The sequence below is a fragment of the Canis lupus genome, chromosome 24 (genome assembly GCF_011100685.1).
Source record: "Canis lupus familiaris isolate Mischka breed German Shepherd chromosome 24, alternate assembly UU_Cfam_GSD_1.0, whole genome shotgun sequence".
NCBI lineage: Eukaryota > Metazoa > Chordata > Mammalia > Carnivora > Canidae > Canis > Canis lupus.
Window position 1 is genome coordinate 2,923,883 of NC_049245.1, and position 17,581 is coordinate 2,941,463.

Here is a 17,581-nt window from a genome sequence, read left to right on the forward strand (position 1 = left end):
GAAAGTGGACTATCTTGAAAGTCAATGTCACATGGTGCCAAGTATTTTCAAGGTCAAACAGGTCTGGGTTCAAATTCCAGTCAAATATTTACTTAAAAAGGACCCTGAGTAAGTATGTAATCTCACTGAGCTTCATGCCACAGAAGTAAAAAGTAGAGAGCACATTTCCCTGAGCAGCACTGGTGGATAAAATGAAGCTATAAAACGATGCACACACTCAGAAGGATGCCTTGAACATAGTGGTCAGTAAAGCAAGTACTGTTCTTCCTCTCTCCTAAATCCTAACATCCCTGCCACCTCCCTTTTTGGTAGGTGGCTTCTTCTTTTTTTTTTTTTTTTTTTTTTTTGGTAGGTGGCTTCTTCTAGAAACAGTACCATTGTCAATCTTCTCATTTGAACAATGTTGTGCTCTGCTCTTGAGATTTTGTATGAAAACGTTAATTTGAAAACATACTTTTATAGTGCATGCCAACTCCCCAGCAAAGAATAAAGGCTAAGTTTTGGGCACAGAGAAACAATCCCAAATATACAGGAGAGGGGGAATCAGAGCAAGTAACTGTTAAAAAGCAAAAGAAGATTCTATTGGTAGTCCAGTAACAAAATAGCAAGGAGATAAATCAGAGTTCTTAACACCAAACTAATAGGCTATTATTCTGCTTTTCATAGGAACAGTGCTATTGATTCAAATATCAAAGAATACTGTGTAAATTGCTGTGTTTTCCTTCTTCTTTGTTTTAGTCTGGCAAAATCGATTCTTTGAAACATTGTGAACCTGAAACTAGTATAACACCGTATGTTAATTGTATTGGAACTTAAAAAAGAAGTAACTAAAAAATTGTTTTAATCTATTATATCGTGAGTGGTGAAAGCATTGTAACAGAAAGAACTTCTTGAAGAGATGAAAACTGATAAGCATTGTCATCAGAGAGTTAATTTTGACAATGAGGATCCACACCTTCCAGAGAAGCTTAGAGTATCTTGAGCTATCTATTCTCCTTTCCCCAAAATGTGATCGTATACATAATATTCCCCATGGAAATGATAACATCAGGTGAAAATCTAGCTTTGGGATCCTGGAATTCCCACCAAGAGCCAGGGTGTTTGCCCTACAACGCTCCCAAGGAAAGGATTCCCTTCTAGATTTTCAGAGTGAGAGTTTTATTTTAAACATTGTCTGTATTTGCTGAGATGAAGTATTCGGGACACTGCTATTGTTTTTTCCTATCGGTTAATTTAGTCTCACTTATGTAAAATAGGTCAGTGAAATTGAAGCATTTTAAATCAACATACAGTTGCCTTTAGTTTGGCTTTTTGTTATGTTAACAGCTGTTTCTAGGAGAGGAACGTTTAATATTTAATTTACCCAGAATCTTCTCAACCCACTAAAGAAAAATGACATATGTTTTCATTATATGCTGAATTTCCACCATCTTACTTTTAATAATAAGTATACATCCTGCCCACATACAGAAATGGATCAAAGATAATGAAAGAAAGATCAAGATCATTAATACCAGGTAAGGACCATTCTACTCCAGTTGGTAGATGGTTACTTGTTGCCTTTCAACTTCTTAACCTTTCTACAAGGCACTGAGGGATGAGTGAGAAAGAAAACTCGAGAATATAATCCTAGTTGCCATTTATTGAGTATTTATTACATGCCAAGCACTACTGCTCACATTGTACAGCCAATTTCTTGGCTGGGAGAAAGTATTTCTTATTTCTCCTCTGAGAGCTAAGTATTTCCCTTTTAGACACAAGGACACTTAGATTCATAGAGGTGAGGGAATTTCCAAGCCCCCACAGCTGGTAAATGGCAGAGCTAGGTTTTGAACCCATGCCCTTGACCACAGAGCCTCATGTAACCTCTGCTCTGAAGAAATTTATACACAGCCTGGGGAATACAACTCATGTGCACACAGGCTGACTGTGCAACCCACCTGGAAAACACTCAGAGGGCAGTCTGGAGGTGTAGAAAATAGGGTGGCTATGAAATAAGCAGATGTGTTTATGGCTTGGCTTCCAGAATCGTATCAGCAGGATTTTAAAGCCCAAGCTTCTCACATCCTCCTGAGTCCCAGTCAGAGGTAACCCAATGTCCATATTTGACTTGTACTAATTTACTGGAGGCAGCTTTTCCCATTTAGACCATAACAAATAGGCTTGAAAAACTTCCAAAGTTATGAAGTTCCCTTTTATATGCAGATTGATTTCTAAGGCTATTCTAGGGAATCACTCAATAACTGTTACAGCATCTTGATGAAAAGATAATGGTATATCCATTGGGTATCTTTTTGTGTGCCATGAGTGAAAACTGAAGGCATAGAAAGGCTAATAACATTATCTAGGGTTTAACAGTAAATCAAATGAAATTACAGGTGTGAAAGAGTTTTGCAGGAGTGAAGAGTACGACCCAAATGCAGGGCATTATTACGAAGAATGCTGCTACTTCATGATGTCTTCACCACCACCACCACGCTCCAAGTACATTTTGCTGACTCTGACCTAGGACATCCTACTCTAAGCCTGATTTTTAAACTGCATTCACTTATTTAACAAATACTCCTATGCTAGATACTGTGCTCTTGAACTGGGAACTAGAGGGTACGGTGGAAAACGAAGAGGAAGCAGCAGAGACCGACTTTTCTAAGTGCTAGCAAAAAATTAGAATTTAGGGCACCAGAAATTATATACTAAGGAACATGCTGAGCTGAGAAACACTGGCTCCGGTTTGCATATACCATGCATTCAATAACCATGTATTGATTCAATGATGGTTTGAACCAGAGTCCCTGGGGCAAGTTGAGAGAGCCATCTAATTTAAAAAGGTGCAAGATGAAGTTGTGGCCATAAATCGGCTCTGATTTTCTATAGCAAGATACCGAGGGGCAGAAATCATTTATAAAAAAATATTTTTGCCAAATGGTTTCTTTGTAACTCTTCCCTGGCAAGCAATGTCTATGTGGTCACCAACACACAGGTTTGGAATCCAGTTTTTCCTTTTTAAGAATTTGAAGGAGTTTTGTTTTAAAGTGTGCCCCACCCCTGTGTCATCAGCCAGCCAGCAACCTAGGATCAACTGTCTTTATTTAGAGATTGAACTCACTGTGGAAAGGCTGAGCCTCTCCTCACGGCCACGAAGCCCATCCAAGCTCCAACATCTCCACCTTCAGGAAATCATGCAAAACTCGCCTCGTGTGCCTAGCCCTTTTTGGATATCGGACCAAACAGTACACCCTACAGCAACCTCATCTGCAAGTCCTTTTTCATTTTTCTATCTCCAATCCCTCAGATCTCTCCCCATAAAAACAGCCTGAATGTTAAGGCCAGTCTCAAGGCACACACTTCCCCTATACATCAGAAGATGAAGGGAAGAAACAAGTTTCCACCCTCCTCCTCTGCTGAAGAGCTGGCCTCTTTTAAGGGTCTTTCCAACCATGAAACTGACACTCAAAACCTGATTCAGAGCTTGATCTCTAATTGAAATTTTGGAGGGAAAAAATAGAGCAAAAATAAAGATTTGAGGATTCCACACATTTCTCTGACCACATGAGAAGTATTGGCTAGAGATTCAGAGAGTCGTGAAGCTAATAGTTGAACAATCTCCGATGAGCACAGGCCGGCACTCAGGTATTCCAACAATGCACCATTCTTTTTGTCCTTTAACCAAGGTCTGCCGGCTTCAGCTTAAACCAGTGAGGGTTTGTACCCTGAGACTCTCCACCAACGTCAGAGAACAAGGATCACTTCAGTCATGGTCACACTGCTTGGGGGGCCCTATATCTACCCCCAGCGGTTATTCTAGACCAGAGCTGTCCAACGGAAGAGTCTATGATGATGGAAATGTTCCTTACCAGCGCTATCCACTGCAGTAACTCCTGACAATGTGGCCCTTGGAGCATTTGAAAGGCGGCTAGCAGGACTGAGTAACTGAATTTCTAGTTTTCTTTCATTTTAATTAATTTAAATACCAGGAGCCACTTGAGAGTAGTGGCTACTGACCTGGCCAACATGTCAATGCAAAGTCACAGGCAGAATCAGGAGTTTGGAGATGTCTGGGTGGCTCAGCAATTGAGTGTCTGCCTGCAGCCCAGGGCGTGATCCTGGAGTCCCGGGATCGAGTCCCACATCCGGCTCCCTGCATGGAGCCTGCTTCTCTCTCTGCCTGTGTCTCTGCGTCTCTCTCTCTCTGGGTCTCTCATGAATAAATGAATAAAATCTTTAAGAAAAAAAGAAACGGGAGTTTCCCACGGGAAAGACTGGGATGATTTCCACCAGCTGTATCTGACACAAACTTCGTCTTCCCTGCCTTCTGTTTCCACATGCTAATCCATTCCTGATTTTCGTTTTCCCACACGGACATACTTTATAAATGCACCTCCGCCCCACTAAAAACCAGTCTTGGCAGAGGTAAGCAAACATCACAGAGAGAATCTTGGGGTTCACAGTCTTTTCAGGAGTTACATTTTGTTTCCACATCTTCTTTATTATCTAACTAGACTCAAGCTACCTCACACTTTATGACATAATTTGTCATTTGGCTTCAGTTATCCAGATAGGATGATTCCCAGTAACTCTGCAGTCCAGAGCCCTTCTAGGGGACATAGGTATAGCACTTATCTATGGTTTCCTCCTTCAGTGATGTTTCCAGGTCTCCTCCTAGATGTGATGAATCATAATGTGCAGAGGTAGATAGCCCAGATTTTTACATTTGATGAGCTCTCCAATGCTACAGTCACCACGTGCTTGTACTTGGGTCAACCTTTGGCAAGTCCTGGCCTTTACAATGCTGGGCGTGCAATTATCAGGAGAGATGGCCTCCCCACTCCATACCCAGAGGGTTTGAGCAGAAGGGAATTTCACTGGTGTCATATAGAAACTGTTGTGGTACCAGGGAAGAAAACTATCTTCAAGTCTTCTCAGGAAGAAGTTCTTTCTCCCTAAGGAATTTGGAATGTCCACCCTTCCATTGAGGCATGGCTGGAAATGCTGCCTAGGCAGCCAGGGAACACAGACAAATTCTCAGTGCCCCAGTTAGAAGGTGTGAGAAAGCAAGCTGCCATCCTGAGCCACCATTCCCAGGGTCTTAAGTAGAGTGGAAAGCTAACTATACCTACAAAAGAGGGAGCATAGACAGGAGGACGAGCGAAAATGGCACTGGCCCTCAAAAGACATCAGGAGAAGAGGAAATCCACCACCACCCCCTCTGGCCTCTGTAATTTCACCAATTCTTTTATAAGAAGTACCTAATAGTTCACATCAAAATCTTTTTGTTGGTTTTATTTCCAGTTTGGTTTCTGTACAGTAAAACGCATGCTGTTCTTTTCTTTTTTAAAAGATTTTATTTATTTATTCATGAGAGACACAGAGAGGGGCAGAGACACAGGTAGAGGGAGAAGCAGGCTCCCTGTGGGGAACCAAATGTGGGACTCAATTCCGGGACCCTGCAATCACTACCCAAGGCAGACGCTCAACCACTGAGCCACCCAGGTGCTCCGTAAAACATACATTGTTCTAATTCTCTGGGTGTGGATCCAATCATTGACACATCCATTTGTCCATCTTCATAAAAACTACAAGTTAATGAACCTTGCAAAAGGGTGTCATGTGTGGCCACCAGGGTAAATGAGCCATGCTGGATTGTGCAGCCAGGACCCTGGAGCATAGAGCCAACCGGGCAAGCGACTGCCCATACAGAACTGTGCTCGATTCTATCAGGTCACTTGAAAGCACATTAAAATGTTGACAAGTGGGCAGCCCCGGTGGCCCAGCAGTTTAGTGCCGCCTTCAGCCCAGGGTATGATCTTGGAGACCCGGGATTGAGTCCCATGTCAGGCTCCCTGCACAGAGCCTGCTTCTCCCTCTGCCTGTCTCTCTCTCTCTCTCTCTCTCTCTGTCATGAATAAATAAAATCTTAAAAATAAAATAAATAAAATAAAATAAAATAAAATAAAATGTTGAGAAGTAAATACAAAAAGATTTTTTGAATGAGTCTTTTCCCCCCTTTCCATTATATTTCTATGCCAAAGACTGAAACATTTGCCCAAACTGTGCTAGCTCCATGTTTTCTCTCCTCTTCAAGAGATCTCTTGAGTCGTGGCAGCTTCCCAGTGGCGTAAGGAGAAAATGCATAACATCGACCACACTGAGGGGTGTGATGGGGGCAAACAAACTGATCAGTTAGGAGTAATGCTGAAAGCCATGTCTATTTGTTTTAGATATTCCTTGGTGTGTAAGAATTGTTGCTGAAATCCACACATGTGTCATTGCCCTTGAATGTGGGGGGATATTAGAGACTCATTCTCCCAATCCCATCAAGTGCTCTGTATAATTCAAGGATTTTCTCTTTATTCCTCCACTAGAAATTTCTTGGGGTTTTTCTGGAAGTGGGTACCTGAAACCCAAAAGGGCTTCCCTTTCACTGTGACTCTGCCCTTTCAAAGAAGGTGGCTACACGAGACAGCAACATGGGCAAGACTGATGAGACACACACACCGTTCACCCACTGGCTGCACACTAATGCGCTCATAGTGATTCCATGTGTTCTTGTTTTCTACCGTTGAACATTTCTGTATTTTGCTGCTACGCCTTTGTTATTAGATGCGTCTGCTCAGACAAGTTTGCTATCATTTATCTCACTTACGGTAACATCGAGAACACCATTAGTGTTGCTGAGAATTACCCCGGCTCCATGAAGATACCTTAATAGTTTTGAAGGAAAGTCACCCAAATTACAGTGTATGGGGGAGAGAGTTCACACCAGTCTATAAATGTGAAGATCCTCGAGCATTGTGCTGCATTCTTTTTTATTCGTTTTCCCTGGAGTAGGTTAAACCTCTTGAATTAAGATCCATGCTCAGATGCCAATGGGAATGGAGTGTGTACAGAAACCGATACGTTTACTTGAATGTGTTTATTGCTTAAGTATCATTTCTGCCTTCATCTCTTTCATTGCCTTTTCGAGCTTTAAGAAAAGAATGTGGTATTTACGATTATTTTATCATTTCCCCCAAATGTGTGCTATGAGTCTGCTGAGAGCCATGACAAGTTTTTTCTTTCTTTCGTTCTTTAAGTTATTGCTCTGATCAATTTGTAAAATAATGGTTCTGAAAGCTTTAGTTGATTTCTGATTTTTTTAAACAATTAAGAGATAATACATAATTGCCTTTAGTTCCAACAGCAAAAAGAGCTTGCATTACTTTTTAGGATTCTAAATCCAAGTACAGCCAAACACCAAAACCATCCCCACCCCCAAGGGTGGTGCGGGAGAGAATCGCCGCCGGCGGTAGAATTACAGCAGGGCTTCCACCTCGGCCATGACTGCGTTTGCGCGCCCCCTGCTGGCTCAGATTACAGTAACAGCTGCTGAAGAATTTGGTTTTATTTTAAAGTTTATTCTAACAGAGGCTCCAAGCGGGTCATGGAGGAGGTAGCAGTGTGTGCGTGTGGGCGTGTGCGTGTGTGCGTGTGCGTGTGCGTGTGAGAGAGAGAGAGAGAGAGAGAGGAAGAAAGAAAGATTTTAGTCCAGCTTGCCATTTCCATCAACTCTTCCATTTCTTTTAAAAAATATATGCAACTCCCATTTCCTCAAACTTCTATAGGGTGTTATACAAATGCACATCCAAGACCCCCATGTCCACCGCTGCCGCTTCCAGCCAGATGACTGCTTCTAGATGGAAACTGTGGACCACCACCCCACTTAGGATGTACTGAAATGTATCTGTTTAACTGTCTAGTTATATGTAATGGAAATGTTACCAAATAGTGACTCTGAAATCTCCATGTGCCGACAAGACACAGCTCATTTTCCAAAGCAGTTATGCAGTTAGGCAGTTCCCTAAATATGAACACCCAACCTCCAGATAGTTGGCTGAAGCCCAAATGGTGTTCATCTCTCGATTCCAATACTCCTGGGCACATCAAGGGGATGGAGGGGCTGACCTGACAGGCACACACTGGAACCAGACATTGGTAGTGTAAGTCAATGCTCCTATGGAGCTGAGACCTCAGGCTGTCACAGCAGGAAAATCGAATCTCCTTGGATGGGTGCAGAACAAATATGGCATCCGGTGCTTGGCCAGGGTGGGCTCTGGTGAAGCAGCAGTGGCCAGTGCAGTGGCAGGAAGGGCCTGGGCTCTGGTGGCCTTCTATGTCTCCCCCATGGCCATGCCCCATTTGCTACCACTATCTCTCACATCCTAATAGCTTCACAACTGCTCTCTCCATTTCCATTTGTCCTCCCACAACCTATAAGTCCCCTCTGAGGCAGCATGTTCCTCAAAACACCCAAACTGATCTTCTCATTCTTTGGATTAAAACTTTTCAAAGGTTTTAGAATAAAGACTAAAATCCCCAACCTTGTAGCTTACAAGGCTCATATCATAGTGGAACCTCATATTTATCTTTGCAGCCAACCTCAAATCTAAAAAGTCTCCTCTGTTTTCATTGCTTATCTTGTGAGTGCATCTAACATCAGATTCTAAGCTCCATAAGGGCAGGGTCAGAACTAGTCACTGTATCTACAGTGCCTTCCTCAAAGCCTAGCATCAAGTAGGTTATCAATAATCACAACTATTTCCTTCATAAATAAATGAATAACCCAGGTGGTGGCGTGCATAGTTTCAGAAGCATGGAGGTAGTGCCAAGAATAAGTAGCACCAGCCCCTCTGGAACTCACATATAGGAAAGAGCTGCCTTGGCAGGAACCTCGGTGATGGAAGCCAGCCTTCCTACTCTGTGGCTTTATTGGCAGCAAAATAATCAGCTACAGACATCCAAATGGGGTCAGAGCAGGGATGAAGGAAGATGATGGGTATCATGATTTAACTGGGAGAACTTGGTGGTAGGCAAAGCTGAAACACCTCCTGGCCATGTGTTGAGAAATGTTGAGAGGAATGGAGTTCCAGAAATTTCCCTGGCAAGAGCTAGAGCTCCAAGAAATATGCTTTTTCTTCTTGTTATCACTTGCCAAGATTTTAGGAGTAGGCATATCAAGTTACCAAGCAACAGGTATCTTTCTGGTACTAGAACATAAAGAGGGAATATAGCGGTTCAGAGAAGGAACAACAAAGACTCAATGAGCTTCAAGGGTTTCAGCCAATGTTGATCCATGAGATCTTACCACAACAGCCTGCTTCAAGTTGCTGAGATGTCTCATCTGATTGCACTTCCTCTGGTCACATATCAGAGGCATAAAAATGCTTACAACTTCAAAATGTGGTTGAACTGTACCTCAATCCTCTTTATACACCTATATTTCTGAGATATTATAGTCTTTTAAATGTTTTTTTCTTAGAGACCCTTGGTCATTTATGTGTCACATCACCTTGAAGGGGAGGGGTATCTTTGGTTCCTCTCACGTATTTCATGGCAGCCGCAATAAGTCATTTGAGCCCTTAGCAACCTTATAAGAGTCAGGCGTACATCACTGTGTCACATTAAACTTGTTCAGATTTCCTAGAGAGGTTAGTAAGATTCTCTATGACATACTCAGAGATGACAGAAAGAGATATATTTGGGGTTCCTCCAACTGGTTTGCTCCAAACATCACCACTATAGGTGCTAGAAAATATCATCTCACTGCCCCCGCCAGCACTTTCCTATGTGATCCTCAGTGAATGACACCTACTGGAGCTTTTCTTTCCTCTTTTTGGCAAGAATGACAGCCTCTGTGGCATCTCCTGTATTACCCAGAGCCTATTCAGAAGAGAAGCCACCCTTCTTACCTTGCTTCCAACTCCAGTGATGTTCGAAATAGCATGAGTTTTTAAGTGTGTTCTGGGCACCAAAGGTTCAGTTAACTGCACGCAGAGAAAACTCCAGATGACCATGAGGCTCTAATCCCTTGCACCAATCTAATCAAATTATTTAAGAGAAAAACAGAAAGTGAATCAAAAGATGGGCAATATGAAAGTCTTTCTAAGCATAGGAAGGAAGGTTCAGTATATCCTAATGTGTCATATTCTATTATTTCTTTTAACAGGTGCCCCCTGTAAAGCATAGCTAATAACAATAATGTATAAACATTATAAATGTTTTATATGTAAATTTATACTTATACATTTATATATAGATATTTTATACATATAGAAAGTGATTTATAAACATTATAAATATTCCCTTAGAACTTCAAGCTCTACATGTCAAAACACTTTGATTACCTTCCCCCCTTCCAACCTCAACTGACTGATTGTCATCAATGGAGTGACCCATCTCTCAACGAGAAGACTGGAAATTATATGTGATTTGCTTCTTGTCTCCTTCATCCCCTTGGCCCTGCAGATAACCCTTCCACATCTCACTCACATCCACCTCCTCTTTTTCATTCCCACTACCACCTCCTGGGAATGCATTAAAAACACATTCCAACAGATCTTTCAGAATTCAGTTCTTCCTTCTCGCAATGTATCTGCATAAAACTACCAGATTAGTTTAGCATAGCTCCTCTGTGGTTTGGTCAGGTCCCCTCCTCAAAAACTTTCAATAGCACCTCATTGTAGACTTAATAAACTTTTCAATCCCTTTGTAGATTGAGATTGCAAGACTCTTTGCCCACTGGTCACAACTGTCTTTCTAAACCCTATACTATAAACAAATTCCATTACTTCCCATTTATAAGAATTTCCCCTTGCTGTCCTATCTCCCCCAGATGGTAGACACCTTGTTGTAACTGAGCAAATATGGGTGAGCAGCTCTAGATACCTCCTGGACAGCGGGTTCTTTAAGTTTTACTAAAGTGACTGTTCCTCCAAGCAACTCCCCTATTTTCCCAGCATGAATTTCTTGCTTTCTCTGGTTTTCTCTAAACTCCTCGGTGGTACCCTCTGATGGTTTATGGTGTACCTGCTTCCCTTCTTAGAAGGGAGTCACCTTCATGATTAGAAGCCACATTTTTATGTTTCTGCCACTACCACCCATAGCATCTTACTCAGGCAGCACTCACTGTCTTAATAGTTGTTTGCAGAAGGGAAGAATAGTCAGTCAGTGATGTTCACTGATTTGAGTGTCTTCCTTTCTCACAAGAGCAAACAAAAGGACACACCTACAAATGGCAATGCCATCCACACAACGGCAGGTAAACATCTCAATCCACACGTGCCTTTATGCGCTGAACTAAAATGACCTTATTGGGAAATTGAAAAAGACATGTTTCTTTTTCATTTTTCCCCAACTAAGAAGCTAAGTGGTAAAAGCCAAAGATAAGAACAAGTAGTTTTCTAAGCTCACGACGAAGAAGAGTTATAGATTGCCATACTCAAAGCCAACAGGAAAGTCAGGTGGGGAAAACACTGATTACCTTCACGTAAGAATTATTCCCCTTACCTCAGAGAGTTCTTATTCAAAATGGCTCTTGTGGACATTACCCTACTTTTATTTCAAACAAATACATGGCTTTTATTCCCTTTGGCTAAAAACAAAAACAAAAACAAACAAACAAACAAAAACCCTAATAATAGTGAGCCAGACACAATAATTCCAAGCAGATATTTTTCCAGCAGGAAATCTTTTTTCCTAACATAAGTCCATTGGGAAAAAAATTCAGTATATATAGCAGCCTCTACCTTGACTGGTAGTTCCCACTTCTGCAGCTGCTAACATTGATTTTCAGGAATTTTTTTCACCAACCAGAGGATAGTTAGCTAGGATTTGACAGAACCTTATTTTAAAAATGGTATTTGAGTCTGCAGCTACTTTTTCTTCATAAAGGTGTTGATTCCACCATCCTGTCCTGTAACATCTAGGCTGCAAACCTGGAAGAAGCCACCTGCTCCTGGGATGTCAAGAACCCACTTGGAAGTCAGCAGTGATGTAGCAGCTGTTCTTGTGGATGAATCATCCCTGCCTGCCTCCCAGCCTCTCCTGATCTGAAGGTTGATGGACATTTAGCTCAAACCCAAGGAAATGAGTTTTTGCTCTCTCCCCATCTTTCAATTCCTCCCTGGGGTTTCCTGCAATAGAAATCTCAACGAGGATTTCTACTAATTTAAAAACTCTCAAGACAAGATGAAAACTCAGAGATTTCTTAGCTCATTTCTTGCCCCTTGGTCCAGTTGGACCATCTGACAGGTGGTTCTATGGACAACTATGAATGATCTCCATAGACACCAACTGTAAGTTTCTTCTATGGTCTTTTCTTTTTTTGGGGGGGTGGTCTTATTTCTATAGTCTGTTTTGTCTTATTTCTGATCTGAAGGCTTATTAAACATTGTTATTTGCTTGTTTGACTGTCTTCACCTTCTGGCACTTCAGTTACATGAAAAGCAGGCCTTTGTCTCAGCCACTGCTGTGTCCTCAGCACTTAGAACAGTGTCTGGCACACAGCAAGTGTTCAATCAATATTTGCTGATCGACTGTGGTCAAAGAATGAAGCATCAGTTTATCCTGATATTTCCACACAAGATAAAGAACTATGTAAAATGATTGAACTAAGTTCAAAATGCGATCTATCTATGCATCCATCTACCTACTTACATGAGGAAAGTTGAAACAAGTCTGTACCAGCACTAATAAAGTCAATCTGCAAGAAAGACCCCTCCTCCGCATCCAGACACAGTCTTTAGACCAGTGTTTTTCAAACTTTTATATGCACTTGGAGGGTACCTGGGTGGTTCAGTTGGTTAAGTGTCTGCCTTCAGCTCAGGTCATGATCTCAGGGTCCTGAGATCAAGTCTCACATCAGGCTCCCTGTGCAGGGGAGAGGTGGGGGTCCTGCTTCTCCCTCTGCCCTCTCCCAGCTCGTGCATTCACTTGCACTCTCACTCTGTTTCTTGAATTAATAAATTAAAATAATAAATAAATAAATAAATAAATAAATAAATAAATAAATAAAAATTTTAAAAACTTTATATGCACTGTAATGCCCTGGGGATCTTGTTAGAATGCAGATTCTGGTTTAGGATGTATTTCAGAGAGTGTCCCAGATTCTGCATTTCTATGAAGGTCACAAGGATGCCAACACTACTGGACCGTGAACCACATTTTGTGTAGTGAGGCTGTAGATAACCAAACAGTGTTTAAAATCGTTGAATCTCTTATTTTGTTTTGAGAACAGAATGTTGACCAGAAACAATTTTTTTCCCTTTCTTTTCCTTTCCTTTTTTTTCTTGCCGATATCCTAACTCCAGAAAATACATTAACATAAAATCACAACTGAAATTATTCCAAATATGGAAATAAGCAGCTTGGTAGTTGTCAGGCTGCTTAATACACTGGGGAAAAAAACAGGGTCTGAAAAATTATATGAAAGCAATTTCATGCCCATTAGACATTTTAACCTATTTCTTTATGACCATTGATGTAAAACAAATATACTCAGATTGATCCGGAAGGGAATCTTGAGTCTTCATACAGATTATTTCATTGCTTCACAGATATTTGGAAGAAGAAGAGGAAAGTGTTTCATACCCGAAGAGTGACTGTCCTTCAAATCCACTCCACACAAAGATTTTCCAGTTCCTTTGCTGGTGCAGCCTGCGTACAATTTTGCCTCTTTGTGGGGAAATGTAAGATGTATTCTTCCATTAGCTATTTACTATGGCTAAAATGATACTCAGCCCTCCAGATGTTTATGTAACAGAGACCTAAAGAGAGAGAGACAAAAGGAGAACAGTTCTGCACCAGAGACACTGAGAGCTCCATTCATTGGAAAGGACCCACTGACTTCCACGTTCAGCCCTGCTATTTATTCTAAAGTCACCCGCACCGTTGAAGGCTGCTGCCCCACTGCTGGGTGATCCTGGCCCAGGAAATCAGAGCAGAAGGGCGCGATCACCGCTGGTACCCTCCTGGGTGCTCACCTCTGTGAGGCCACAGAAGGGACACCTGAGTGTGAGGTCACTTTGAAGTCTGACCCCTCTGATGACCAGGACCTTATTTCCTTCCCCTTCCCCACCCCCTTTATCTGAAGCACAGGGACCTCCAATCTCCTAGTGTCTCGAATACTCAGAAGACCCAGAAAGACAAAAACAAACATAAAATGTGTTGCGGCTTCCCTCTCTGGAGCCCTCTGTTCAGGGCAAAGGAAGTTATTTTGTCAAAGTTCACCTATCAGTTTGCCCATCTGGCAGGTGGAAATTAAACATGGGTGAACGTCTTCTGAGAAAATGAAAGGAGCCTCCAGTCCCTCTCTTGATAAACACAGCCCACCGTTGGACGTGGGGTTATTGGCCACCAATATCCAGGCTGCTATACACGAACACTCACACCCCTGCACATACACACCCCGGCATATGTACATCTCTGCCCACACTCATACACTCCCCACTCATACACCCCTGCATACACACACGCATACAGTTCTCTGCACACTCACATCCCTGCACACATCTGTATACACCCACACATACCTGTACCCCCACATTACCCTACATACACTCTCACTTTCATACAGGTCCTGTGCACACACACAGACTTTCAAATTCACGCTTGTAAATCCAATAATATCCAACCAAGTGCGCCAGCACAAATATGCCCCATTTGGTTCCCCACTTCCGTCTGTTGTTTTCATAGTTTGGACCACACCATGGGCCTTCCCAGGATGGAAACTTAGAAGTCCTAAGAAAATATTTAAACAGCTTCATAGTTCTGCAACCCTTAAGCTACCTTGGGTTTTGTGTGCCCTCAAGAATCTTGTCCCACCTCACACTCAAGTTCACCTACTTGCACCCACATCTTCTCCTCCTGTGTCCACCTCCTTTTTGGTAACTTTCACACTAAAGGAACATTGTCTCTCTCTTGCTCTTCCTATGGACTGGTGTCCTGTCTCTGCAGCTGGCAGATGTCCCCATTGCTGACCCCCTGCCTGGGTGTCTGAATAGTGCCTGCCTGCATGGCCTGCCTCTGTGAGCACATCAGTCCCCATCACAGGGCCCGCAGTCACCCCTTGACGGACTTCCCTCAACCCCACTGGTTGCCTGGGTGACCACTAGTTGCCTAGCACCGTATTTTACCAGCCAGATGGGCTTCCTATCATTGGCCACCCTGGGACTGTCACTATCCTTCAACACCTGAACCACTAGGTTTCATCTCACAGGCCACCCCAACCCCCCCTTCTGGCATCCATCTATGTCAGGAGATAAAATTCTTAGATAAATAACATTAAGAAAACCCAATTCTAACAACCTGCTCAGTATAACACTGCTGTATTATTTGAACCAAGGGACAGTGCTACTAAGAAATGGACCACAAAAAGTATCTCTTTTTATAATCTGTAATTCTTTTCCTGGTGTTCCACTGCAACAGAGCTCAGAGGTTTCACGTGACCAAGTGGATGTTATAAAAGGCGCACAAGGCATTTCTAAGGAAATAAAGAGCTCCTCTGAGCAAATTAAGACAATGTTTTGTCAATGCAAAAATGTTCAAAGTAGCAACACCCAATACTAAAATTATGTCATATCACCAAATAGAAACTAGCCAGGAAAAATAGACTTTTAACTGAAGAAAAGTATATACATATATATTTATAAACTAGGAAAACAAACCTAACGATAGTTCCTACTAGAAGACATTGGATTTGTTGATCTGTTTCTGTGAATCTGAGCTGCTTTCTGAAGGAGGATTGTCTGAAGGTTCCAAATAATCCTTCTGAATCCACACTTTGGCTTTTTACCATGAAAATGACAAGTTCAGGTTCCCAGCAAGGCGGGCATGTGTTTAGATCAGTTACATGAGAAAGGAAGTAGCATATCTGGAGAGAAGGACGAAAGGCAGGTGACTACCCATGGCCGGAAGACAGAGGAGAGAAGAGAAGCCAGAGGGAGGCCAGGGGAAAGGGACAGAGAGAGTCTCACCATTTAATGGCAAAGGAGGCTTTCCACCCCAACGTTCCTCCCTTCAAGGCTGGGAGGTCGTTGACTATATCTGCTGCATATCAGAGAATAGCTCCCCTGCGGGAGCAGGGTACTCACACTGTCAAGGCATTTTACATTTTAAAAAATCATAAATGTACATTCTCTGATGTGAAATGCTATAATATTTCTAGAGCTGTTGAGAGACTAATACACTGAAATTGTTTGAGTACTTAAGCAAGAAATTCTAAACTTGGGACTCCTGAGTGTCTCAGTGGTTGAGCATCTGTCTTCGGCTCAGGGCGTGGTCCTGGGGTCCTGGGACTGAGTCCTGCATCAGGCTCCCTGCAGGGAATCTGCTTCTCCTTCTGCCTGTGTCTCAGCCTCTCTCTCTGTGTGTCTCTCATGAATAAATGAATAAAATCTAAAAAGAAAAAAATATATAAACTTAAAAAAAAAGACAAAAGAAACCAAACTCCCAGGTCCTGGCTTAGCAGTGCTCATGGGCAAACAAGCCAAACGGAGCTGCTGTGCCACCTCCCCTGGGATGTCTGAGCAGCATCCCCTGCCCTGTTCCTGAACCAGTTTACCAAGCTGCTCAGAGCTTGCAATGTCCACCATGACTAAACTGAGTGTCTGTTTTTCCTTGGCTTTCTTCAACGGAGACACAAAATGAATGCCTTTTCTGTTCTCTTTTGAGCTTAATAGGGCATATGACCTTGAACTTGCACAAAGCATCTGAAGACTGAAGCACCGAGTCATTGAACAGAAACTCCATACCTCAATCTCCCACTCAAGAAGCTATCAGAAACACTCTACTTGTTTCTGGGGGAGCCTACCTGCTGGTACAGGCTGCCAGTAGGAATAGAGGATGTCTGAAGTTGTGTGTGTGTGTTTTTAACAAACCTACATAATATGCCAGGTTGGGACAGGATGTTTTCTTGCATGTGTAAGAATGATTCTTTCTCCTCCTCCTCTTCCTTCTAGCTGTGATTCCTAATTTTTTTGTCTGACACTGACTCATTTTGATAACCTCATAAGTATGGAGCTCTCTCTCCTTAGAGATTGTGCCTGGAATACACATGCCGAGCATGTTGTAGGCTCCATGATGCCCAAACTTGGATCCCAGAAGCCCCTGGTGAAGGGCCCCTATTCTTTGTCATACCTGTTGGGAGATAGGGTACTTCCATCAACCTGGTCTAGGGAAGCTGCCTAGGGACACCACATAGGCCACATTACCCTTCAAAGGTCACCCTGCTGGCTGTGATGTGGACCTTCTCAGTACTTCTGGATGAAAGGGGGTATGCAAACATGATTACAGAGTGGCTATCTGGAGCCAGAAGGAATTTCAGACAGGAAGGAAAGCTCTTAGAACCCTTCACAATTTCCTTGTCTAGTACACTGCTTTTTCTTTTTCATTTTTTATGGACATACATGAAACTATTTGTCTGGATGCTGCCTGCATTATACAACCTCTCTGCATGCCTGGGTTCATAGCCATCTATTCTCAGCCTATATAATTGTTTTGCCGGTACGTTTGGTTAAAGGGTCATGATTTCCAGCACAGCAAATGAGCAACTCCAGTTGTGAAACAAATAAAGAAATACACAAATGAATAATGTTACAAACACAACTTGAAAATCAAATTAGACAATAGTACAGAGAAATACCTTCAAGAGGTGCTTTTTGGGGGATGAAAGTTCTTGTAATCTTTCTGTAAAATAGACAGCAGTTATGGCTTTCTGCAGGCTCTCCCTTGGCCCTCTTAGAAGTTCACTTGTGGAGCACTCTCCCAG

At 42.4% G+C, this 17,581-nt stretch overlaps 1 long non-coding RNA gene across 12 annotated transcripts in view; it reads right to left on the reverse strand.

Moving 5' to 3' along the window:
* The window catches only part of LOC102152051, a 46,114-nt gene extending 31,281 nt beyond the window's left edge, over positions 1–14,833 (reverse strand). For 4 of the 12 annotated variants that reach the window (XR_005377481.1, XR_005377478.1, XR_005377477.1 and 1 more), the window contains exons 1-3: positions 14,659–14,825; positions 13,405–13,580; positions 9,726–9,854 (exon numbers count right to left, since the gene is read on the reverse strand). This is a non-coding gene — a long non-coding RNA (uncharacterized LOC102152051). Of the gene's footprint in view, positions 1–9,725; positions 9,855–13,404; positions 13,581–14,658 lie in introns of all 12 variants that reach the window. The other 8 variants (XR_005377482.1, XR_005377484.1, XR_005377485.1 and 5 more) reach the window with 6 other exon arrangements.
* Positions 14,834–17,581: the final 2,748 nt, after the last annotated feature.